This window comes from Panulirus ornatus, chromosome 2 (assembly GCF_036320965.1).
Source record: "Panulirus ornatus isolate Po-2019 chromosome 2, ASM3632096v1, whole genome shotgun sequence".
Lineage (NCBI taxonomy): Eukaryota > Metazoa > Arthropoda > Malacostraca > Decapoda > Palinuridae > Panulirus > Panulirus ornatus.
The window spans coordinates 83,468,659-83,489,721 of record NC_092225.1 but is presented as its reverse complement, the minus strand read 5'-3'; the positions used below and the strand labels follow the sequence as shown (position 1 = coordinate 83,489,721).

General features: G+C 45.0%; 1 protein-coding gene across 1 annotated transcript in view; it reads right to left on the bottom strand.

Moving 5' to 3' along the window:
- The window catches only part of LOC139757792 (DBH-like monooxygenase protein 1), a 798,273-nt gene that overhangs the window by 400,178 nt on the left and 377,032 nt on the right, over positions 1-21,063 (bottom strand). The window lies entirely within an intron of this gene.

The following is a 21,063-nucleotide window of genomic DNA, read 5'->3' as shown; positions in this document are numbered from 1 at the left end:
CAGCGAGCTGAAGGACAAACAAAAGAAAAAAAGAACACAGAAGATACAAAGAATAGGAGACTGACACTCATAAAAAGTAACTACAACGCAGGAAATGAATGAAGACAACAGTATCCACAAAGAATCGTGAAAGCTATAACGAAAGAGATGTATAAACAAGACCTTACTCACTAGACCTGGTAACGAGTCAACAGATCTGGTACTCCGTCAGCAGACCAAGTACCAAGTCAACAACAGACCAGGTAATAAATCAACACACTGGGTAAAAAAAAAAAAAGTCAACAGATCTAGTAATGTGTCAAAAGACCTGGTAGTAAGATAACAGACTTGGAAATAAGTCAACCGACCTGATAATCAGTAAACAGACATGGTAATCAATAAACAAACCTGGTAATCAACAAACACACCTCGTAGTCAATCACCACACCTGGTAATCGATAAACAGACCTGGTAATCGATAAACAGACCTGGTAATCGATAAACAGACCTGGTAATCGATAAACAGACCTGGTAATCAATAAACAGACTTAGTAATCATTCACCAGACTTAGTAATGAACTAACTAACCTCGACCCTGAGTTCATCCTCGGAAACCTTTCCATAAACATTGAATAAGAAAATAAATCCATTCCCACGAACAGTGCTCAACACGCGAGAATAAACACGATAAAGAATATGGGAATCATTACCCTGGACGACCATCACAACCCTGGCGGGACAAGTTTAATCTCGAGTCAACACTTGAGAAAATTACTCTCTAAACTTGAGGCCGACCTCCTCCTCCTCCTCCTCCACCACCCCTTCTCCACCCCAGAGGAGGGAGGCAGCACTTGAGGCTGCCCCTTGAGTAAGGCCAAGTGGCAGGTGTTGGCGGCGGGGCGACTGAGGGGTGGGGGGGCAAGACACAAGAATCTAATCCACCCTTCACTCAGCTTACGACACTAACAATATGGTCGTCATCTGGGGAGCACGCCTCTTAAACCCTTCCCAATTATTAGGTCAAGGAGGAGGGGAGGGAGGGAGGGAGGGAGGGAGGGGCGGGCCAGGACGTTGTTATCAATGTTCAATGTTATGGGTACTTTAACTACAACAGATAGATAGATAGATAGATAGATAGATAGATAGATAACCTGGTCACACTAGCCTGTGATAATAATAATGATGATGAGGGAGTAATCGCTCTTCAGTAACAGTTCGAATAATCTGGTTTTATTCAAACTCTACAATGCACAACATGTTTCACGGGGGATATCCGCCCCATCAGCTGTAAACAATTCACAAAGTTTCAAATCCCAACACAAGCACACAGGCTTGTACACCCTGGTGCCGACATGCCACAATATATATATATGTGTGTGTGTGTGTGTGTGTGTGTGTGTGTGTGTAAGGTAACGGAACAGGTTCACTGCCAAACAATATTTCGTATGAGATTTACAAGATCAAGCTCACTTATCACACGCTGCAAAAGAACTTAATTATATTAGAGACACAATAAAAAGAAGAGCTGACAGAGCCTCAATGTTCATACTAATGAAGCAAGAAGATTACATGGACAAAGTCCGCGGGGCAGGGGTGTGTGTGACGTTACGACGTCTGGTTAATCTGATTAAGGATAGGGCAGCGAGGGAGGTAAATGCGAGGGTAAAGGGAGAGAGGAGCGACTTTGTAGTCTGTTGGGTTGGGGTGGTGGCCTAAGAGGTGTGAGTCAGCTTCTGTTTGCTGATGACGCGGCTCTGATGGCACACTCGAGTGAGACAGATGGGCCTGTTTGACGGTAATCGCGATGGTGTTTTATGGACGCGAGTCGCGAGCCACAGATAAGAAAGTATGAAAGAGGACAGTTGTGCTGGAACTGACATGCGTGAGGACAATATGCATATGGTGTGAGGAAGGTTGATCAAGTAATTATTGGTAAAGTACGAGAGAGGTGTGGTCGTTTGAAGCGTATGGTTGAGATAAGATGCACTGGAATAGTTTGAACGTACGGAGAGGATGAGTGAAGAGAGGCTGACTGAGAGGGAGTGCTTTTCAAAAGTGGAGGAGAAGCAAAGAGGAGGAGTACATCGAACTGGATATGGAACGATGGAGTGAAAGCCGATAAAGTGACTGGGGCCTGAGCATGCTGGAGGGTGTAAGGTCCACGCGAGATGGAGCGAATTCGAGCTATGTTGTATACATGTGGCGACACGCTATCAGTGAGCTGAACCATTGCATATAAAGTAGTCAGCGGACACCAGAGAAAGGTTTGTGAGGCTTTGTTGTGCATGGTGGTTCTGGTTCCGTTGCACTGTAATGAAAGCAATCAAATGTTCGTGAGCAACTAAAGCCAATATTCGTCTGTTCCAGTCGCTACCTCGTAATGAGCTAGCGCCAGGAACAAATAAGGCCGCATTCGTTCACATCCATGCTATAGCTGTCATGTGTAAAGCACCGAAACCACAGCTCCTACCACATCCAGGCCCCACAGACCTTTCCACGGTTTACCCCAGCCGTTTCAAATGCCCTGGTTGAGTCCACCGACTACGCGTAGACCGCTGTATACCAAAACCTTCCAATTCTCTCTATCCCGTGTACGCTTTTCACCCTCCTGCATGTTCAGGCCCCGAAAACTCAAAATGCTTTTCTCTTCATCCTTCCATACCCAATTTGGTCTCCCCTTTTCCTTGTCCTCTCCACTACTGACATAATTCCTTTGTCAACCTCACCTCACTTATTCACTACATATGTCCAAACTTTTTCAGCACATCTTCTTCAACTCTCTCAACCACACTCTTCTTATTACCACACGTCCCTCTTACCTTTAAAAATATTTACTCAATCAAACCACAGCACACCGCGTATCGTCCTCAAACACTCCATTTCTAACACATCCATCCTCCTTCGTGCATCCTCATCTATGGCCCATGCCTTGCATCTATATAACGTCACTGGGACTAATACATCTTCAAGCACTCATTTTTACCCTCCCACTTAACGACCTCTCTTTCCACATATTTCTCAATGCTGACAAAGCCTTCAACTCTTCACCCGCCCTAAGACTCACTTCCGCTTACTTGGTTCCATGGTGCCATGTCCACTCCCAGGTATCTAAAATACTTCACCTCCTCCAAATTTTCTCCACTGAAACTCATACAACTAATCTGTCCCTCTATTCTGATAAAACTAATACCTTGCTTATATTTACACTTACTCTCAACTTTCTTCTTTCACACGCTCTCACAAACTCAGTCACCAACTTCTGCAGTTTCACACTCGAATCTGCTACCAGTGCTTTGCCATCAGTAAAAAACAACTGACTCACTTCCCAGGTTTCCTCACCGATACAGACTGCATACTAGGTTCTCTAGTATTTCTACCTCCTCAACCATAAACATATTAAAACATCCATGGCGACATAACACACATTTGGAACCACTCACTTTCCTCTCTTCCTACTCGTACAAACGCCTTACATCTTTGACAAAAACTTTTATCTGCTTATAGAAGCTTTCCTCTCAAGCAATATACTCGTAAGATGTTCCACGAGGTATTTCTATCAAGCCTATCGTATGCTTACTCCAGATCTATAAATGTCACATACAAATCCTTTCTGTTACCCACGCACAATCTTTAAAGCAAACATCTGATCTACACATCCTCTACCACTTCTGCAACCACACTGCTCCTCCCCAGTCTAATGCTCTGTACATGCCTTCACCCTCTCAGTCACCACCCTCCCATCTCAGCACTACGTGCCCTGGGATAAAACCCGTGATCACTTGAATGAAAATCATTGAACGAACCGTTACACCACCACAACTGGACGAGAGTTCTCCATCAACGACCACGTTTTCTGTGACCTGGATGCGATTCCAGGGTAGCATATGGCGGGATGCTTTACGTCAAGTTCGTGTGTTAGTACACGATCAATTTAGGGGCTGGAAAACCTCCCGTCGTGCAGTATTCTCCAAAATATGGGATAAAGATATAAGCCAAAAGCTACAATCTTGTTGCAGTTTGATATACAAGACAATGATTATCCACAACTCGTTGCAGTCTGACATACAGACAAACATTATCCACAACATGTTGTTGTTTGACATACAAGCTAAACAATTACCTCACATGTGTTTGATGTTTAAATCTGTTTCTGTTGTTTTCATGTCCCGCCTCTACAGAAGTGTATGCTGGGTGTTATGTTACGTCACGTCCTCTGTTTGTAGGTCTGGTTATGGACGTATCCTTGTCAGCGAGATGACGCAAGAACAATATATGATAGAAACTTTATACTTACACAATCGCAAATTCCCCTAGAGGTATTAATCGATTACTTATGAGGGCACACACACACACACACACACACACACACACACATTCGCTACTCCCCGCGTTACCGAGGTTGCGCAGACAACATGCAATGAAAGGGCCTCATTTGCTCATATCTAGTTGCCATGTATAATGCACCTAAACCAAAACCCTCTGTCCACATCACTTCATATGCCCAGGATCGGTCTCTTGACAGCACGTAGTCCCCTGCATACCACACAGCTCCAATTCGTTCTATCCTTTGTACGCCTCACAACCCCTTGCATGTTCATGCCACGATCCTTCAATGCATCTTTCACCACATCCTTCCACCTCCTCCTTGATTTATCTCTTTTCCTTGTTCCCTCCACTTCTGAAATTTATACCCTCTTAGTGAACCTTTTTTTTCACTCATCCTCTCCACATGTCAAAACTATTTCAGTACACTCACACACTTCCAAAGCAATCATCTCTTATTCGATCAACCTCCCCTCCTCACAATACCTACTGTTCTCAGCCATTTAATTTTCAACATATGAATCCTCTTCTTTACTTTTTTGCTGATGTCCCATTCCTCGTACTCGTGCAGCACCGACAGAACGACTATACCATCAAACATACCCATCGTTGCCCTTACAGACAGTGACCTCACATTCCTCAGTGCATCCAGAAACTTTGCTCCTTCACCCACCCTATGGCTTACTTCAGTTCCCCTGATTCCATTCGCTGCCATATGCATTACCAGGTATCTAAAACACTTCCTCCAAGTTCCTTCCATTCACACTACACTCCAAATAGCTTATTTCTTTTCACTGTTAAACCTAATAACGTAGCTTCTATTTACATTGTAAACTTTCTACTTTCCCAAACTCTCAAACTCGGACACCAGCTTCTATCGTTTCTCACTCGAACCGGCCGCCAGCGCCGTGTCATCAGCAAATAACAATTGACTCATCTCTCGCCCTCAACATTCTGCATACCTGCTTCTCTCCTTGAATTCACCTTCCCCACCATCCCGTCCATGAGCAGATTAAACAGCCATGGTGACATCACACGCTCCAGCCGAAGACCCATCTATAGCTGTAACAGCTCCCCCTCCTCCCTTCTTACTGGCACACACGTCTTACTACAAAAAGATTCGTCATTGCTTCCAGGAGCTTTACTCCCACACCGTATATTCGCAAAACCTTCCACAAAACTAAGTGGTTGAGGCTCACTTAAAAAGTGGCCTCCCGAGAAACCTTCAAGATAACGCTGGAAAGGCATCAACAGTCTCGTCAACTCCCTCCCGACGAGGACTTAGACTTGAATTCTCAGTAAGATGAACCTAAATGCCGTGAGAGGGTTCACTATCCACTAGTGGTACGCCTTCCTGTTAGGAGGACCTGAACTCTAGTAGCAAGAGTTCGCTACTCCGAGGAGGACTCTTTAACAAGCACAACAATTTAACGATCTCTCCACGCACCCAGACAAGACAGATGCCCCTCTCCCCCACACCCCGACGGGACATGAGGCCATCTCCTTGCACACAGACACACACACACACGAGAGACAGCCACTCCGTGCAAACTGACGAGATACATGGCTCCCCTCCAAGCACCCCGACATATAAAAACGCCCCTCTTCGTGCACCCCAACAAGACAGACACCCCCTCCGTGCACCCCTGTAAGACAGACGTCTCCTTTGTGCGACCCTACGAGACAGATGCCCCCTCCGTGCACCCCAACAAGACAGACGCCCCTTACGTGCACCCCAACAAGACAGACGCCCCTTACGTGCACCCCTACAAGACAGACGCCCCCTCCGTGCACCTCAACAAGACAGACGCCCCCTCCGTGCACCCTAACCAGACAGACGCCCCCTCCGTGCACCCCAACAAGACAGACGCCCCCCTCCGTGCACTCTGGCGAGACGTATGGCCCGCCAGTACACAAACATGCTCCCAGTCAATAGCTCGCCTCTATCAATCTCACTCCCTCCGCCGGGAGAACTGCAACAGTACTGGCGCCCTTTCATACCCAGCATCACCGCCCACCTCCTGCAATATATACACACTTGTGTGTGGCGGCACATCTACCTCCCCGGAATGATGTAGTTACATCAATAACTGAAAATATATATATACATACATTTCACGCGGAGAGTAAACTTTCTCACGTTTCACTGAATTTCTTCTTCAGATTAAGGTGACCGACATTCGAGGACAACTTCCTGATAGATGTTGACTCAGCTACCTGATCTATCACCCAGTATACACACAGTGAGGCTGGCGTGTTTACCATCCTCTTTTATTCACGACCGAAAATACTGTGAGGTATAATATTCTTTCCCTTGGCTGTAATTTACGTTTGAGGACTCTTGGAATACGAAGCTCCATCCTACGACTCGTGGGAGACACAACTCCATCCTATGACTTGCAGTAAACTACAACATTCTACGACTTGCAGTAAACTACAACATCCTACGACTTGCAGTAAACTACAACATTCTACGACTCTTGTGGTACACTGCTCCTTCCTATGATTCTTGTGGTACACTGCTCCGTCCTACGACTGGTAGTGCACTGCCACATCCTGCGAGTGTTGTGGTACACTGCCCCGTCCTATGGCCATCCTAGTACACGTACTAATCCTATAATTTTTCACTCCCAAGCTTTTTGTACAAAAGATCGATTCCTGGGGGAAAAAAATCACGTTTTTTCTTTATGATTTCCGATAATGGATCGACCATCATGCTGGCGGGGGGGGGAGAGAGAGAGAGAGAGAGAGAGAGAGAGAGAGAGAGAGAGAGAGAGAGAGAGAGAGAGAGAGAGACAACGGTGCCACATGTCCAGCTAAACTCCTCTGTGATTCACCTTATCTAGCGTCCTGCCTGTGATTCACCTTATCTAGCGTCCTGCCTGTGATTCATCTTACCTAGCGTCCTGCCTGTGATTCACGCAACTTAGCGTCGCGGCCGTGATTCATACCACGTAGCGTGACTGTGATTCATATGATCCACTCAGTCTGGTCTCCGTCCCTATACTCTCAACCTCGCAAAGTATAAATAATTTCCACAGTTCCCTGACAACAACAGAAATAATTTCCAGTTCCCTGACAACAACAGAAATTTAGGCTCCCTGTTTCTTCTGTCTGTCTGTCTCTCTCTCTCTCTCTCTCTCTCTCTCTCTCTCTCTCTCTCTCTCTCTCTCTCTCTCTCTCTCTTTGTGATCAGCCCTCCCGTTCAACGTGGAGCGAGGTGGAGGGGTGTGTGTACGTTGAACGTGGCGATGAGGTACAGTCATCTCCTTCGTGAGATATCTGGTTCCTCATTTCTTCCATGTGTCTCAAGTTGGGTTACCGACACTGAGGCCCTCAGTCAGGCCTGGCTGTGCATCCTCTGTGTGAGGGACGAGTGATATGTGGTCACACCTGTTGATCAAGTGGTGGTAAGGAGACACGATCTGCTCCCAAATAAGGGCAGTGTGGAATATACTTTACCTAAACATCTATCTACCTATCTACCTCTATATCTACCCTGCTGTCTGAGTTTCTATGTAATCTATCTATCTATACATTTATCTATCTGTCTATATATATATATATATATATATATATTTTTTTTTTTTTTTCTTTTTCTTTCTTTCTTTTAAACTATCCGCCATTTCCCGCATTAGCGAGGTAGCGTTAAGAACAGAGGACTGGGCCTTTGTGGAATATCCTCACCTGGCCCCCCTCTGTTCCTTCTTTTGGAAAATTAAAAAAAGAAGAAAAAAAAAAAAAAAAACGAGAGGGGAGGATTTCCAGCCTCCTGCTCCCTCCCCTTTTAGTCGCCTTCTACGACACGCAGGGAATACGTGGGAAGTATTCTTCATCCCCTATCCCCAGGGATAATATATATATATATATATATATATATATATATATATATATATATATATATATATATATATATATATATATATATATATATATATATATATATGGGTATGTTTGAAGGAATAGTGGTTCCAACAATGTTGTATGGTTGCGAGGCGTGGGCTATGGATAGAGTTGTGCGCAGGAGGATGGATGTGCTGGAAATGAGATGTTTGAGGACAATGTGTGGTGTGAGGTGGTTTGATCGAGTGAGTAACGTAAGGGTAAGAGAGATGTGTGGAAATAAAAAGAGCGTGGTTGAGAGACCAGAAGAGGGTGTTTTGAAGTGGTTTGGGCACATGGAGAGGATGAGTGAGGAAAGATTGACCAAGAGGATATATGTGTCGGAGGTGGAGGGAGCAAGGGGAAGAGGGAGACCAAATTGGAGGTGGAAAGATGGAGTGAAAAAGATTTTGTGTGATCGGGGCCTGAACATGCAGGAGGGTGAAAGGAGGGCAAGGAATAGAGTGAATTGGAGCGATGTGGTATACCGGGGTTGACGTGCTGTCAGTGGATTGAATCAAGGCATGTGAAGCGTTCTGGGGTAAACCATGGAAAGCTGTGTAGGTATGTATATTTGCGTGTGTGGACGTATGTATATACATGTATATGGGGGGGGGGGGGGTTGGGCCATTTCTTTCGTCTGTTTCCTTGCGCTACCTCGCAAACGCGGGAGACAGCGACAAAGTATAAAAAAAAAAAAAAAATATATATATATATATATATATATATATATATATATATATATATATCCTCACCTCCTCACTGTCCGGGCAGTGAGGAGGTGAGGAGACCATTGCTTCTTCTCCGGTTGTAAGGTAGGCAGCGGTGGGCAGCATGTGTGTGTGTGTATATGTGCGTATGTATGTGTATGTGTGTGTATGTGTATATGTATATATATATGTATATTATCCCTGGGGATAGGGGTGAAAGAATACTTCCCACGTATTCCTCGCGTGTCGTAGAAAGCGACTAGAGGGGACGGGAGCGGGGGGCCAGAAATCCTCCCCTCCTTGTATTAACTTTCTAAAATGGGAAACAGAAGAAGGAGTCACGCGGGGAGTGCTCATCCTCCTCGAAGGCTCAGAGTGGGGTGCCTGAATGTGTGTGGATGTAACCAAGATGTGAAAAAAGGAGAGATAGGTAGTATGTTTGAGGAAAGGAACCTGGATGTTTTGGCTCTGAGTGAAACGAAGCTCAAGGGTAAAGGGGAAGAGTGGTTTGGGAATGTCTGTGGAGTAAAGTCAGGGGTTAGTGAGAGGACAAGAGCAAGGGAAGGAGTAGCAATACTCCTGAAACAGGAGTTGTGGGAGTATGTGATAGAGTGTAAGAAAGTAAATTCTCGATTAATATGGGTAAAACTGAAAGTTGATGGAGAGAGGTGGGTGATTATTGGTGCATATGCACCTGGGCATGAGAAGAAAGATCAAGAGAGGCAAGTGTTTTGGGAGCAGCTGAATGAGTGTGTTAGTGGTTTTGATGCACGAGACCGGGTTATAGTGATGGGTGATTTGAATGCAAAGGTGAGTAATGTGGCAGTTGAGGGAATAATTGGTATACATGGGGTGTTCAGTGTTGTAAATGGAAATGGTGAGGAGCTTGTAGATTTATGTGCTGAAAAAGGACTGATGATTGGGAATACCTGGTTTAAAAAGCGAGATATACATAAGTATACTTATGTAAGCAGGAGAGATGGCCAGAGAGCGTTATTGGATTACGTGTTAATTGACAGGCGTGCGAAAGAGAGACTTTTGGATGTTAATGTGCTGAGAGGTGCAACTGGAGGGATGTCTGATCATTATCTTGTGGAGGCTAAGGTGAAGATTTGTATGGGTTTTCAGAAAAAAAGAGTGAATGTTGGGGTGAAGAGGGTGGTGAGAGTAAGTGAGCTTGGGAAGGAGACCTGTGTGAGGAGAGACTGAGTACAGAATGGAAAAAGGTGAGAACAATGGAAGTAAGGGGAGTGGGGGAGGAATGGGATGTATTTAGGGAATCAGTGATGGATTGCGCAAAAGATGCTTGTGGCATGAGAAGAGTGGGAGGTGGGTTGATTAGAAAGGGTAGTGAGTGGTGGGATGAAGAAGTAAGAGTATTAGTGAAAGAGAAGAGAGAGGCATTTGGACGATTTTTGCAGGGAAAAAATGAAATTGAGTGGGAGATGTATAAAAGAAAGAGACAGGAGGTCAAGAGAAAGGTGCAAGAGGTGAAAAAAAGGGCAAATGAGAGTTGGGGTGAGAGAGTATCATTAAATTTTAGGGAGAATAAAAAGATTTCTGGAAGGAGGTAAATAAAGTGCGTAAGACAAGGGAGCAAATGGGAACTTCAGTGAAGGGCGCAAATGGGGAGGTGATAACAAGTAGTGGTGATGTGAGAAGGAGATGGAGTGAGTATTTTGAAGGTTTGTTGAATGTGTTTGATGATAGAGTGGCAGATATAGGGTGTTTGGTCGAGGTGGTGTGCAAAGTGAGAGGGTTAGGGAAAATGATTTGGGAAACAGAGAAGAGGTAGTGAAAGCTTTGCGGAAGATGAAAGCCGGCAAGGCAGCAGGTTTGGATGGTATTGCAGTGGAATTTATTAAAAAAGGGGGTGACTGTATTGTTGACTGGTTGGTAAGGTTATTTAATGTATGTATGACTCATGGTGAGGTGCCTGAGGATTGGCGGAATGCGTGCATAGTGCCATTGTACAAAGGCAAAGGGGATAAGAGTGAGTGCTCAAATTACAGAGGTATAAGTTTGTTGAGTATTCCTGGTAAATTATATGGGAGGGTATTGATTGAGAGGGTGAAGGCATGTACAGAGCATCAGATTGGGGAAGAGCAGTGTGGTTTCAGAAGTGGTAGAGGATGTGTGGATCAGGTGTTTGCTTTGAAGAATGTATGTGAGAAATACTTAGAAAAGCAAATGGATTTGTATGTAGCATTTATGGATCTGGAGAAGGCATATGATAGAGTTGATAGAGATGCTCTGTGGAAGGTATTAAGAATATATGGTGTGGGAGGAAAGTTGTTAGAAGCAGTGAAAAGTTTTTATCGAGGATGTAAGGCATGTGTACGTGTAGGAAGAGAGGAAAGTGATTGGTTCTCAGTGAATGTAGGTTTGCGGCAGGGGTGTGTGATGTCTCCATGGTTGTTTAATTTGTTTATGGATGGGGTTGTTAGGGAGGTAAATGCAAGAGTTTTGGAAAGAGGGGCAAGTATGAAGTCTGTTGGGGATGAGAGAGCTTGGGAAGTGAGTCAGTTGTTGTTCGCTGATGATACAGCGCTGGTGGCTGATTCATGTGAGAAACTACAGAAGCTGGTGACTGAGTTTGGTAAAGTGTGTGGAAGAAGAAAGTTAAGAGTGAATGTGAATAAGAGCAAGGTTATTAGGTACAGTAGGGTTGAGGGTCAAGTCAATTGGGAGGTGAGTTTGAATGGAGAAAAACTGGAGGAAGTGAAGTGTTTTAGATATCTGGGAGTGGATCTGGCAGCGGATGGAACCATGGAAGCGGAAGTGGATCATAGGGTGGGGGAGGGGGCGAAAATTCTGGGGGCCTTGAAGAACGTGTGGAAGTCGAGAACATTATCTCGGAAAGCAAAAATGGGTATGTTTGAAGGAATAGTGGTTCCAACAATGTTGTTTGGTTGCGAGGCGTGGGCTATGGATAGAGTTGTGCGTAGGAGGATGGATGTGCTGGAAATGAGATGTTTGAGGACAATGTGTGGTGTGAGGTGGTTTGATCGAGTGAGTAACGTAAGGGTAAGAGAGATGTGTGGAAATAAAAAGAGCGTGGTTGAGAGAGCAGAAGAGGGTGTTTTGAAGTGGTTTGGGCACATGGAGAGGATGAGTGAGGAAAGATTGACCAAGAGGATATATGTGTCGGAGGTGGAGGGAACGAGGAGAAGAGGGAGACCAAATTGGAGGTGGAAAGATGGAGTGAAAAAGATTTTGTGTGATCGGGGCCTGAACATGCAGGAGGGTGAAAGGAGGGCAAGGAATAGAGTGAATTGGAGCGATGTGGTATACCGGGGTTGACGTGCTGTCAGTGGATTGAATCAGGGCATGTGAAGCGTCTGGGGTAAACCATGGAAAGCTGTGTAGGTATGTATATTTGCGTGTGTGGACGTATGTATATACATGTGTATGGGGGGGGGGGTTGGGCCATTTCTTTCGTCTGTTTCCTTGCGCTACCTCGCAAACGCGGGAGACAGCGACAAAGTATAATAAAAAAAAAATATATATATATATATATATATATATATATATATATATATATATATATATATATATATATATATATATATATATATCCATAACTTGCGAATTTAAGGAATGACATAGAAATAAAAATAAAAACGAAAAATATATTTCTTTAAAGAAAAAAATTCATCAAAACCCAACCAGGAAAAAAAATCACGAGGGACAGGAAAAAAAATATTCATGAGAAAAAATGTCAACAGAGAGAAAATATCCAATCAAAGATCCTCTCGGGAAAAAGAAGGCAAAAGAGAAAAAACCCTGATCCTGGGCCATCCTTTATGTATTTCTAGGAGGGTGGTCAGCTGTTAACACACACACACACACACACACACACACACACATACACCAACAACCTCCCCTTCGTCTGCCACGGAACCATGCGGGCGAGCCTCTCTCACTACCAAGCCCTGGACGAAGCCATGACGTGTGAGATTACACTCCAACATCCCAGGAAGGTAACTCCACGCATTCCTTCATGACAGCCAGCAAAGAGAAAATATAATCATAAACTGACCAAAAAAGTTATCTATTATCTATTACTTAAAGAAAACGAAAACGAATGTAACTATAAAAAAGTTAAAATATATACATACATATATATATATATATATATATATATATATATATATATATATATATATATATATATATATATATATATATATATTCCTATGAGCCCACGGGGAAAATGAAACACGATAAGTTCCCAAGTGCACTTTCGTGTAATAATCACATCATCAGGGGAGACACATGAGAGAAATATAAGTCAGCTGATATACATCGAAGAGACGAAGCTAGGACGCCATTTGGTAAACATGCGATTGTCCGCATATATACATTGTTTGCAAAGGAGCAAAGGTGCAGTTTTGACACCATCATATATCTATATACACTCTACGTATGCAGAAATATAAATAGCTACAGTTTGGATGAAATGCTTTTATATTACCGGAATAAATTTATCATTGGAATAAATTTTCGGCTTTTGTTTGATCATTATGCATTTCTTTCATGGGAGTAGATAACAAAGCTCTTCTGGAATAGGCGGAATAAATTAGAATAAATGTATATATTGACTGGAGTCAGACGCATTCCTGGAACACAAGCAGGTGTATATTTATCCTGACTCTGACGATTCTGCCAGAGCTAAAATGTAGTTTTATAGCGTTGTTTAATGAATACTGTTGATAAAATATAATATATCTAACTGTCTGAAGACAAATGGGCATCCCTTGTATTCATAAATAAATCTCTTCAAACACGTCACTATGTATAAATATATACATACATATTTATTTATTTATCATACTCTGTCGCTGTCCCCCGCGTTAGCGAGGTAGCGCAAGGAAACAGACGAAAGAAAGGTCCAACCCACCCACATACACATGTATATACATACACGTCCACACACGCACATATACATACCTATACATTTCAACGTATACATATATACACAGACACAGACATATACATATATACACATGTACATAATTCATGCTTGCTGCCTTATTCATTCCCGTCGCCACCCCGCCACAAATGAAATGACAACCCCCTCCCCCCGCACGCGTGCGAGGTAGCGCTAGGTAAAAACAACAAAGGCCACATTCGTTCACACTCAGTCTCTAGCTGTCATGTGCAATGCATCATATATGATGCATCAAATATAATGCATCATATATATATATATATATATATATATATATATATATATATATATATATATATATAATCTATTTATTTATTTTATTTTGTCGCTGTCTCCCGCGTTTGCGAGGTAGCGCAAGGAAACAGACGGAAGAAATGGCCCAACCCACCCCCATACACATGTATGTACATACACGTCCACACACGCAAATATACATACCTATATATATATATATATATATATATATATATATATATATATATATATATATATATATATATATATATATATTTTTTTTTTTTTTTTTTTTTCCTTTATTTTCTTTTTTTCATGTCTATTCGATATTCCCGCGAGAGCGAGGTAGCGTCCAGAGCCACTGAGAAGAGATCCTCACTTGGCTCTATCCTCCGTTCCTTCTCTTTTTTGAAAGCAATACAGGAGGGGAGGATATCCATCACCCCACCCCTCATCTTCGCCCTTCTACGCCACGTCGAAGATAAGTGGCCAGTACTCTCTCTCTCTCTCTCTCTCTCTCTCTCTCTCTCTCTCTCTCTCTCTCTCTCTCTCTCTCTCTCTCTCTCTCTACCCAGGGTAGCCACCTCACCCTGCCAGGCGAGCCAACCTAACAGGCCCTTTTTTTTTCCCCAGCCAGCATCGTCAAGAGGGATAGCCAGCCGGCATTACGGAGTGTGGACAGTAAACTCCCAACATCACCCAGCAAGCCAACACCACATCGAACATCACCAGATCTAACATCACCACACAGGTGTCTGACCAAGACGAGGATCACCATGACTCACTCTCAATAAAGTGAGGATCACCAGGAAGTACTTTCAACAAAACTAGGATCGCCAAGACTTCGGTTCAACAAAACTGGGGGGTCATCAAGACCCACTCTCGGGCAAAACTAAGATCACCAATATTCTCAGAAAACTAGGATCACCAAATGTTGTCCTCAGCAAAACTAGGATCATCATGACCCATCCTCAGCAAAACTAGGATCACCAAGACCCATCCTCAGCAAAACTAGGATCACCAAGACCACATCCTCAGCAAAACTAGGATCACCAAGACCCATCCTCAGCAAAACTAGGATCACCAAGACCCATCCTCAGCAAAACTAGGATCACCAAGACCCATCCTCAGCAAAACTAGGATCACCAAGACCCATCCTCAGCAAAACTAGGATCACCAAGACCCATCCTCAGCAAAACTAGGATCACCAAGACCACATCCTCAGCAAAACTAGGATCACCAAGACCACATCCTCAGCAAAACTAGGATCACCAAGACCCATCCTCAGCAAAACTAGGATCACCAAGACCCATCCTCAGCAAAACTAGGATCACCAAGACCACATCCTCAGCAAAACTAGGATCACCAAGACCCATCCTCAGCAAAACTAGGATCACCAAGACCCATCCTCAGCAAAACTAGGATCACCAAGACCCATCCTCAGCAAAACTAGGATCACCAAGACCACATCCTCAGCAAAACTAGGATCACCAAGACCCATCCTCAGCAAAACTAGGATCACCAAGACCCATCCTCAGCAAAACTAGGATCACCAAGACCCATCCTCAGCACAACTAGGATCACCAAGACCACATCCTCAGCAAAACTAGGATCACCAAGACTCACTATCAACAAAACTAGGATCACTAAAACTAGGATCACCAAGGACCCACTGTAAGTAAAGCAGGATCACTTCACCTGCAGCACCATCACCAAGCTGGTTACACTCACCAGGTGATGGGGTCGTGTATGCATCACCACAGTAAAATGCTGCTCACCACCACAGCATCACCAAAACCCACTACCCATCACCAAGATACAGAGGACCACCATCACCAAAACCCACTCCCATCACCAAGATACAGAGGACCACCATCACCAAAACCCACTACCCATCACCAAGATACAGAGGACCACCATCACCAAAACCCACTACCCATCACCAAGATACAGAGGATCACCATCACCAAAACCCACTCCCATCACCAAGATACAGAGGATCACCATCACCAAAACCCACTCCCATCACCAAGATACAGAGGATCACCAGACTTGAGAATGACCAGTGATCTGGTGGTGATCAGGCGTTTAGGTGATGGTGAGCGGCTTGGTGACGCCGGCCGGCGTCCTGGTGACGGGATGAAGACGGGTCAGTAACGGTTCAAAAGGCTTGGTGATCCAAAGTCGTGACCTGGTCATCATCAAGCCACACAGCGTCACCAACCAGCTGGAGGTGTCTCGTGAGAGATCTGGCAGCCCGGAGGTCACCAAGAAGGCACCAACCTGACGGAGGGAGGGAGGGAGGGAGGTGCGTGGTGATGCCTTGCTCCCGCCCTGGGCAGCGAGCGGGGGCCTCTTCTTTCGTGAATGTTAAACGAAAGTCGGGGTAAGAAATGGAGTTCTGGCTGGGTGTGTGTGTGTGTGTGTGTGTGTGTGTGTGTGTGTGTGTGTGTGTGTGTGTGTGTGTGTGTGTGAGTTTCCCCTCACTCATGGCTGGGGAGCCCTGGGAGGGAGGGGGGGTGAGGCCCCCCCCTCACACGAAGCCAAAACCTAGAAATTCCGAGAATTTCCCAAACCGTGGCGGGAGCGCCCTTGTCTGAGGCCGTCCTCCGTATCAGGCGGGTCTTGGTGGCGTTGCCTCTGATTGTCGATGGATTTATGCCTAATTCACCAGTCCTTTGTAAACATTGCACAGTACAGACTTAGATAAAGGAGGGGCGCGTCCCCCCCCCCATCACGCAGGCCCCGGGGGGGGGGGGGGGGGGGGGACGGGACGCCAGCCTGAAATACGCCGGGAAAACTCGACTATTTCCGCCTCGCTTTTTCTTTTTTTCTTTCATTTTTTTTTTTTTTGGCAGTTCAAGAAAAAGAAAACCCAATATTTTTTTTTCCTTTAAAAGTACATAAACCATGAACTGACTACAGCGCTTGAGGATAAGAGTCTGGCAAGCAAGTGATCAGCTGGCATGATGGGAAAGTCGATCAATCGAAGTAGATAAATCAACACAAGAACACGGGAAGAAGAATATTAAAAGAGTCCATGACAGATCTTGACCATATCATGTGTGTAGAGAGAATTGCTGTACCGTCAGACCACACTGGTGGGGGGGGGAACTGTCTGTGTTAAAAGGTCACGCTACAGGGTGGGATGGTGGCGTTACAGTGTCACACTACAGGAAAGGATGGTTGTGTTACAAAGTCGCATTACAGGAAGAAAAGGATGTGTTACAGTGTTACACTACAGGAAAGGACAGTTGTGTTACAGTGTCACATTACAGGAAGAAACGGCTGTGTTACAGTGTTACACTACAGGAAAGGACAGTTGTGTTACAGTGTCACATTACAGGAAGAAACGGCTGTGTTACAGTGTTACACTACAGGAAAGGACAGTTGTGTTACAAGGTCACACCACGGGAAGGGATGGCTGTGTTACATGGCCACAACACGGTAGAGTTAGCTGTATTACCGTCTGACCACACTTCAGGGGAGAGACTAGTGTGTCGTGCAGTCACACTAGGGGAGAGACTAGTGTGTCGTGCAGTCACACTAGGGGAGAGACTAGTGTGTCGTGCAGTCACACTAGGGGAGAGACTAGTGTGTCGTGCAGTCACACTAGGGGAGAGACTAGTGTGTCGTGCAGTCACACTAGGGGAGAGACTAGTGTGTCGTGCAGTCACACTAGGGGAGAGACTAGTGTGGGGTGAGAACACACCACGGAGGAGCCTGTGTGTGCCGCAGGGCCCAGACTTTCTGGTGGTCTCAGCTTCCCCAGAGCCGTCAAGACCTCTACCCCAGACAACTGAGCACCCCCAGATATATCCCGACCTCTGTCCCCGACAACTGAACACCCCCAGAAATATCCCGACCTCTGCCCCCGACAACTGAGAACCCCGAGAAATATCCCGACCTCTGCCCCCGACAAGTGAACATCCCACAAACATCTCGACTTCTGCCCCCGACAACGGAGCACCCCCACGGCTGTCCCGACCTCTGCCCCCGACAACGGAGCACCCCCACGGCTGTCCCGACCTCTGCCCCCGACAACGGAGCACCCCCACGGCTGTCCCGACCTCTGCCATTTGAACGTCATCCATCTTGAAATACACCTAAAAAAGTGATGACCACAACTGTAACCCAACGTGTAACCATAAGTGATAATGCATAACGGAAGACGCTACTGATAACTGAGGCTGGCGATAATGCATAACGGAAGACACTACTGATAACTGAGGCCGGCGATAATGCATAACGGAACATCCTACTGATAACTGAGGCCGGCGATAATGCATAACGGAACATCCTACTGATAACTGAGGCTGGCACAAGGAGTGACTGTTGTCCTTTGACAGTCAGGCTATGTCTCTCAGTCACCTGGACTGTACGAGGTGGGCCATCACGCTGTGGAGACTGGAGGGAACACACAAATAGCCACTGAAAAGGTGACCCCCACGTTATGACGGTGCTGCTACGTATATCCCTCTCAAGAGGAGGCAACTCTGGGAGGTTCAGGTTTCTAAATCCCTTGGCTCTTGTGAGAGACGCACAATCTATGGGACGATGATAGACACACACACACACACACACACACACACACACACACACACACACACATCCTGTTCACATCTTATACAAAAGGACAAAATCATCACATGCTTCTCAAGTTTGGTCACAGCACTTCAAGAAGCACAAAGATCTAACGGAGAAGGTTCAGAGGAGGACAACAAAATGCTACTGGAATCATGACAGCTGATGTACATGGAAAGGCCCAGAGGCCTTAGAGTGCCCACCATGGGAGAGAGAGAAGACTGAGAAGTGACTTGATCACAAGCTTTAAGGTTTTAAATCAGATTAATGATGTTAATAGTCGACATTACCTCGAGAGCTGGAGGGATGGAACAACCACACGACATATTATGAAACAGAAGAATAACTTAGGAAAGGAAGGAGATAATTACTATCATAATACAATGATGGACAAAGAGAATAAAGTGAATGAAAAGAGTAAATGCGAATGAAAATACAGTAAATGCGGACAGTATACAGAGGTGTATAAAGTTGTATGATGGCCTTGTTAGAAGAACTTCCTCCCCGTTCGGCCAGCCTACACCCACTCCAGGTGTTCATCCCCTCCTCCCTCGAGGTTGGTCGATCAATGGAAACCTGGCTTAAGGGGGTGGTGTGTTGTGTGTGTGTGTGTGTGTGTGTGTGTGTGTGTGTGTGTGTGTGTGTGTGTGTGTGTGTGTGCATACGAATAAGAGACGGGACAACACAAGCGTTAACCTTTCTCCCCATAACACAAAAACGGTAATCTTAAATAGTGATTAAATAGCAATCACACTAAAAACTAATTGATCATATGCCCTGAGTAATATAGACGAAGGTCTCGAATCAGTAATGAAGTTCACTAGGGTTCTGGATCGGAAGTTCACTAGGGTTCTGGATCAGAAGTTCACTAGGGTTCTGGATCGGAAGTTCACTAGGGCTCTGGATCAGAAGTTCACTATGGTTCTGGATCGGAAGTTCACTAGGGTTCTGGATCAGAAGTTCACTAGGGTTCTGGATCAGAAGTTCACTAGAGTTCTGGATCAGAAGTTCACTAGGGTTCTGGATCAGAAGTTCACTAGGGTTCTGGATCGGAAGTTCACTAGGGTTCTGGATCAGAAGTTCACTAGGGTTCTGGATCAGAAGTTCACTAGGGTTCTGGATCAGAAGTTCACTAGGGTTCTGGATCAGAAGTTCACTAGGGTTCTGGATCAGAAGTTCACCAGGGTTCTGGATCAGAAGTTCACTAGGGTTCTGGATCAGAAGTTCACTAGGGTTCTGGATCAGAAGTTCACTAGGGTTCTGGATCAGAAGTGAAGTCAGACCGTACAGCTGCTAACAGGGCGAGTCAGGAGAAGGCTGGATGCAGCAAGATTGTGAAGCACTTCCCAGTTTTTACCTAATACAGAACGTGAAGAACTTGCTCAATATTTCCCTAACCATAACACGAATGCTATTCTGATATTCGCCACAAGACAATTCGTCTCTTCACTGTTCTCCTAACGTGGGACTCTGGCGATAAGTTAAGCAACGTGTCAAACAGCTCCCACCACAAGTCCCTCCCACACACACACACACACACACACACACGAAGCTTATTCCAAATGCTTGGTATTAATCACTCTCAGGTCTTCTTTCAGTATTAATCATACCCAGGTCTTCCTTCAGTATCAATCATTCCCAGGTCTTTCAGTATTAATCATTCCCAGGTCTTCTTTCAGTATTAATCATTCCCAGGTCTTCCTTCAGTATCAATCATTCCCAGGTCTTCTTTCAGTATCAATCATACCCAGGTCTTCTTTCAGTATTAATAATTCCCAGGTCTTCTTTCAGTATTAATCATTCCCAGGTCTTCTTTCAGTATTAATCATTCCCAGGTCTTCTTTCAGTATTAATCATTCCCAGGTCTTCTTTCACCGTGTCCCAATCTCATTACTTTACTCGAGGTGAATATCATTAATCATGCATCAAACTAGTTCAGCAGTTTTTTGTTTTGTTTTAGGTCTCGTGTGTGTGTGTGTGTGTGTGTGTGTGTGTGTGTGTGTGTGTGTGTGTGTATGTGTGTGTGTGTATGTATGTGTGTGTGTGTGTGTGTGTGTGTGTGTGTGTGTGTGTGTGTGTGTGTGTGTGTGTGTGTGTGTGTGTGAGCGCGCCCCCGGGCCAACCTGCTGGTGGCCAGGGGTCTCGCACACACGTTCGTATCTCCCTTCCCCTTGGGTGACAGAAGGGAGAGAGAATTGAGTAAGGGTGATAGACGGGAGAGGAGAAGCTACCAGGAGGAAGAAGAGGGAGAGGAGTGAAGGGAAGGGGTGTGTCTGTATGTCATTATAACACACACACACACACACACACACACACACACACACACACACACACACAGAGCACATCGTCCCTGAGGAGTGAAATACCAAAACATAACCAGCCTGGCGGAAGGAGGGG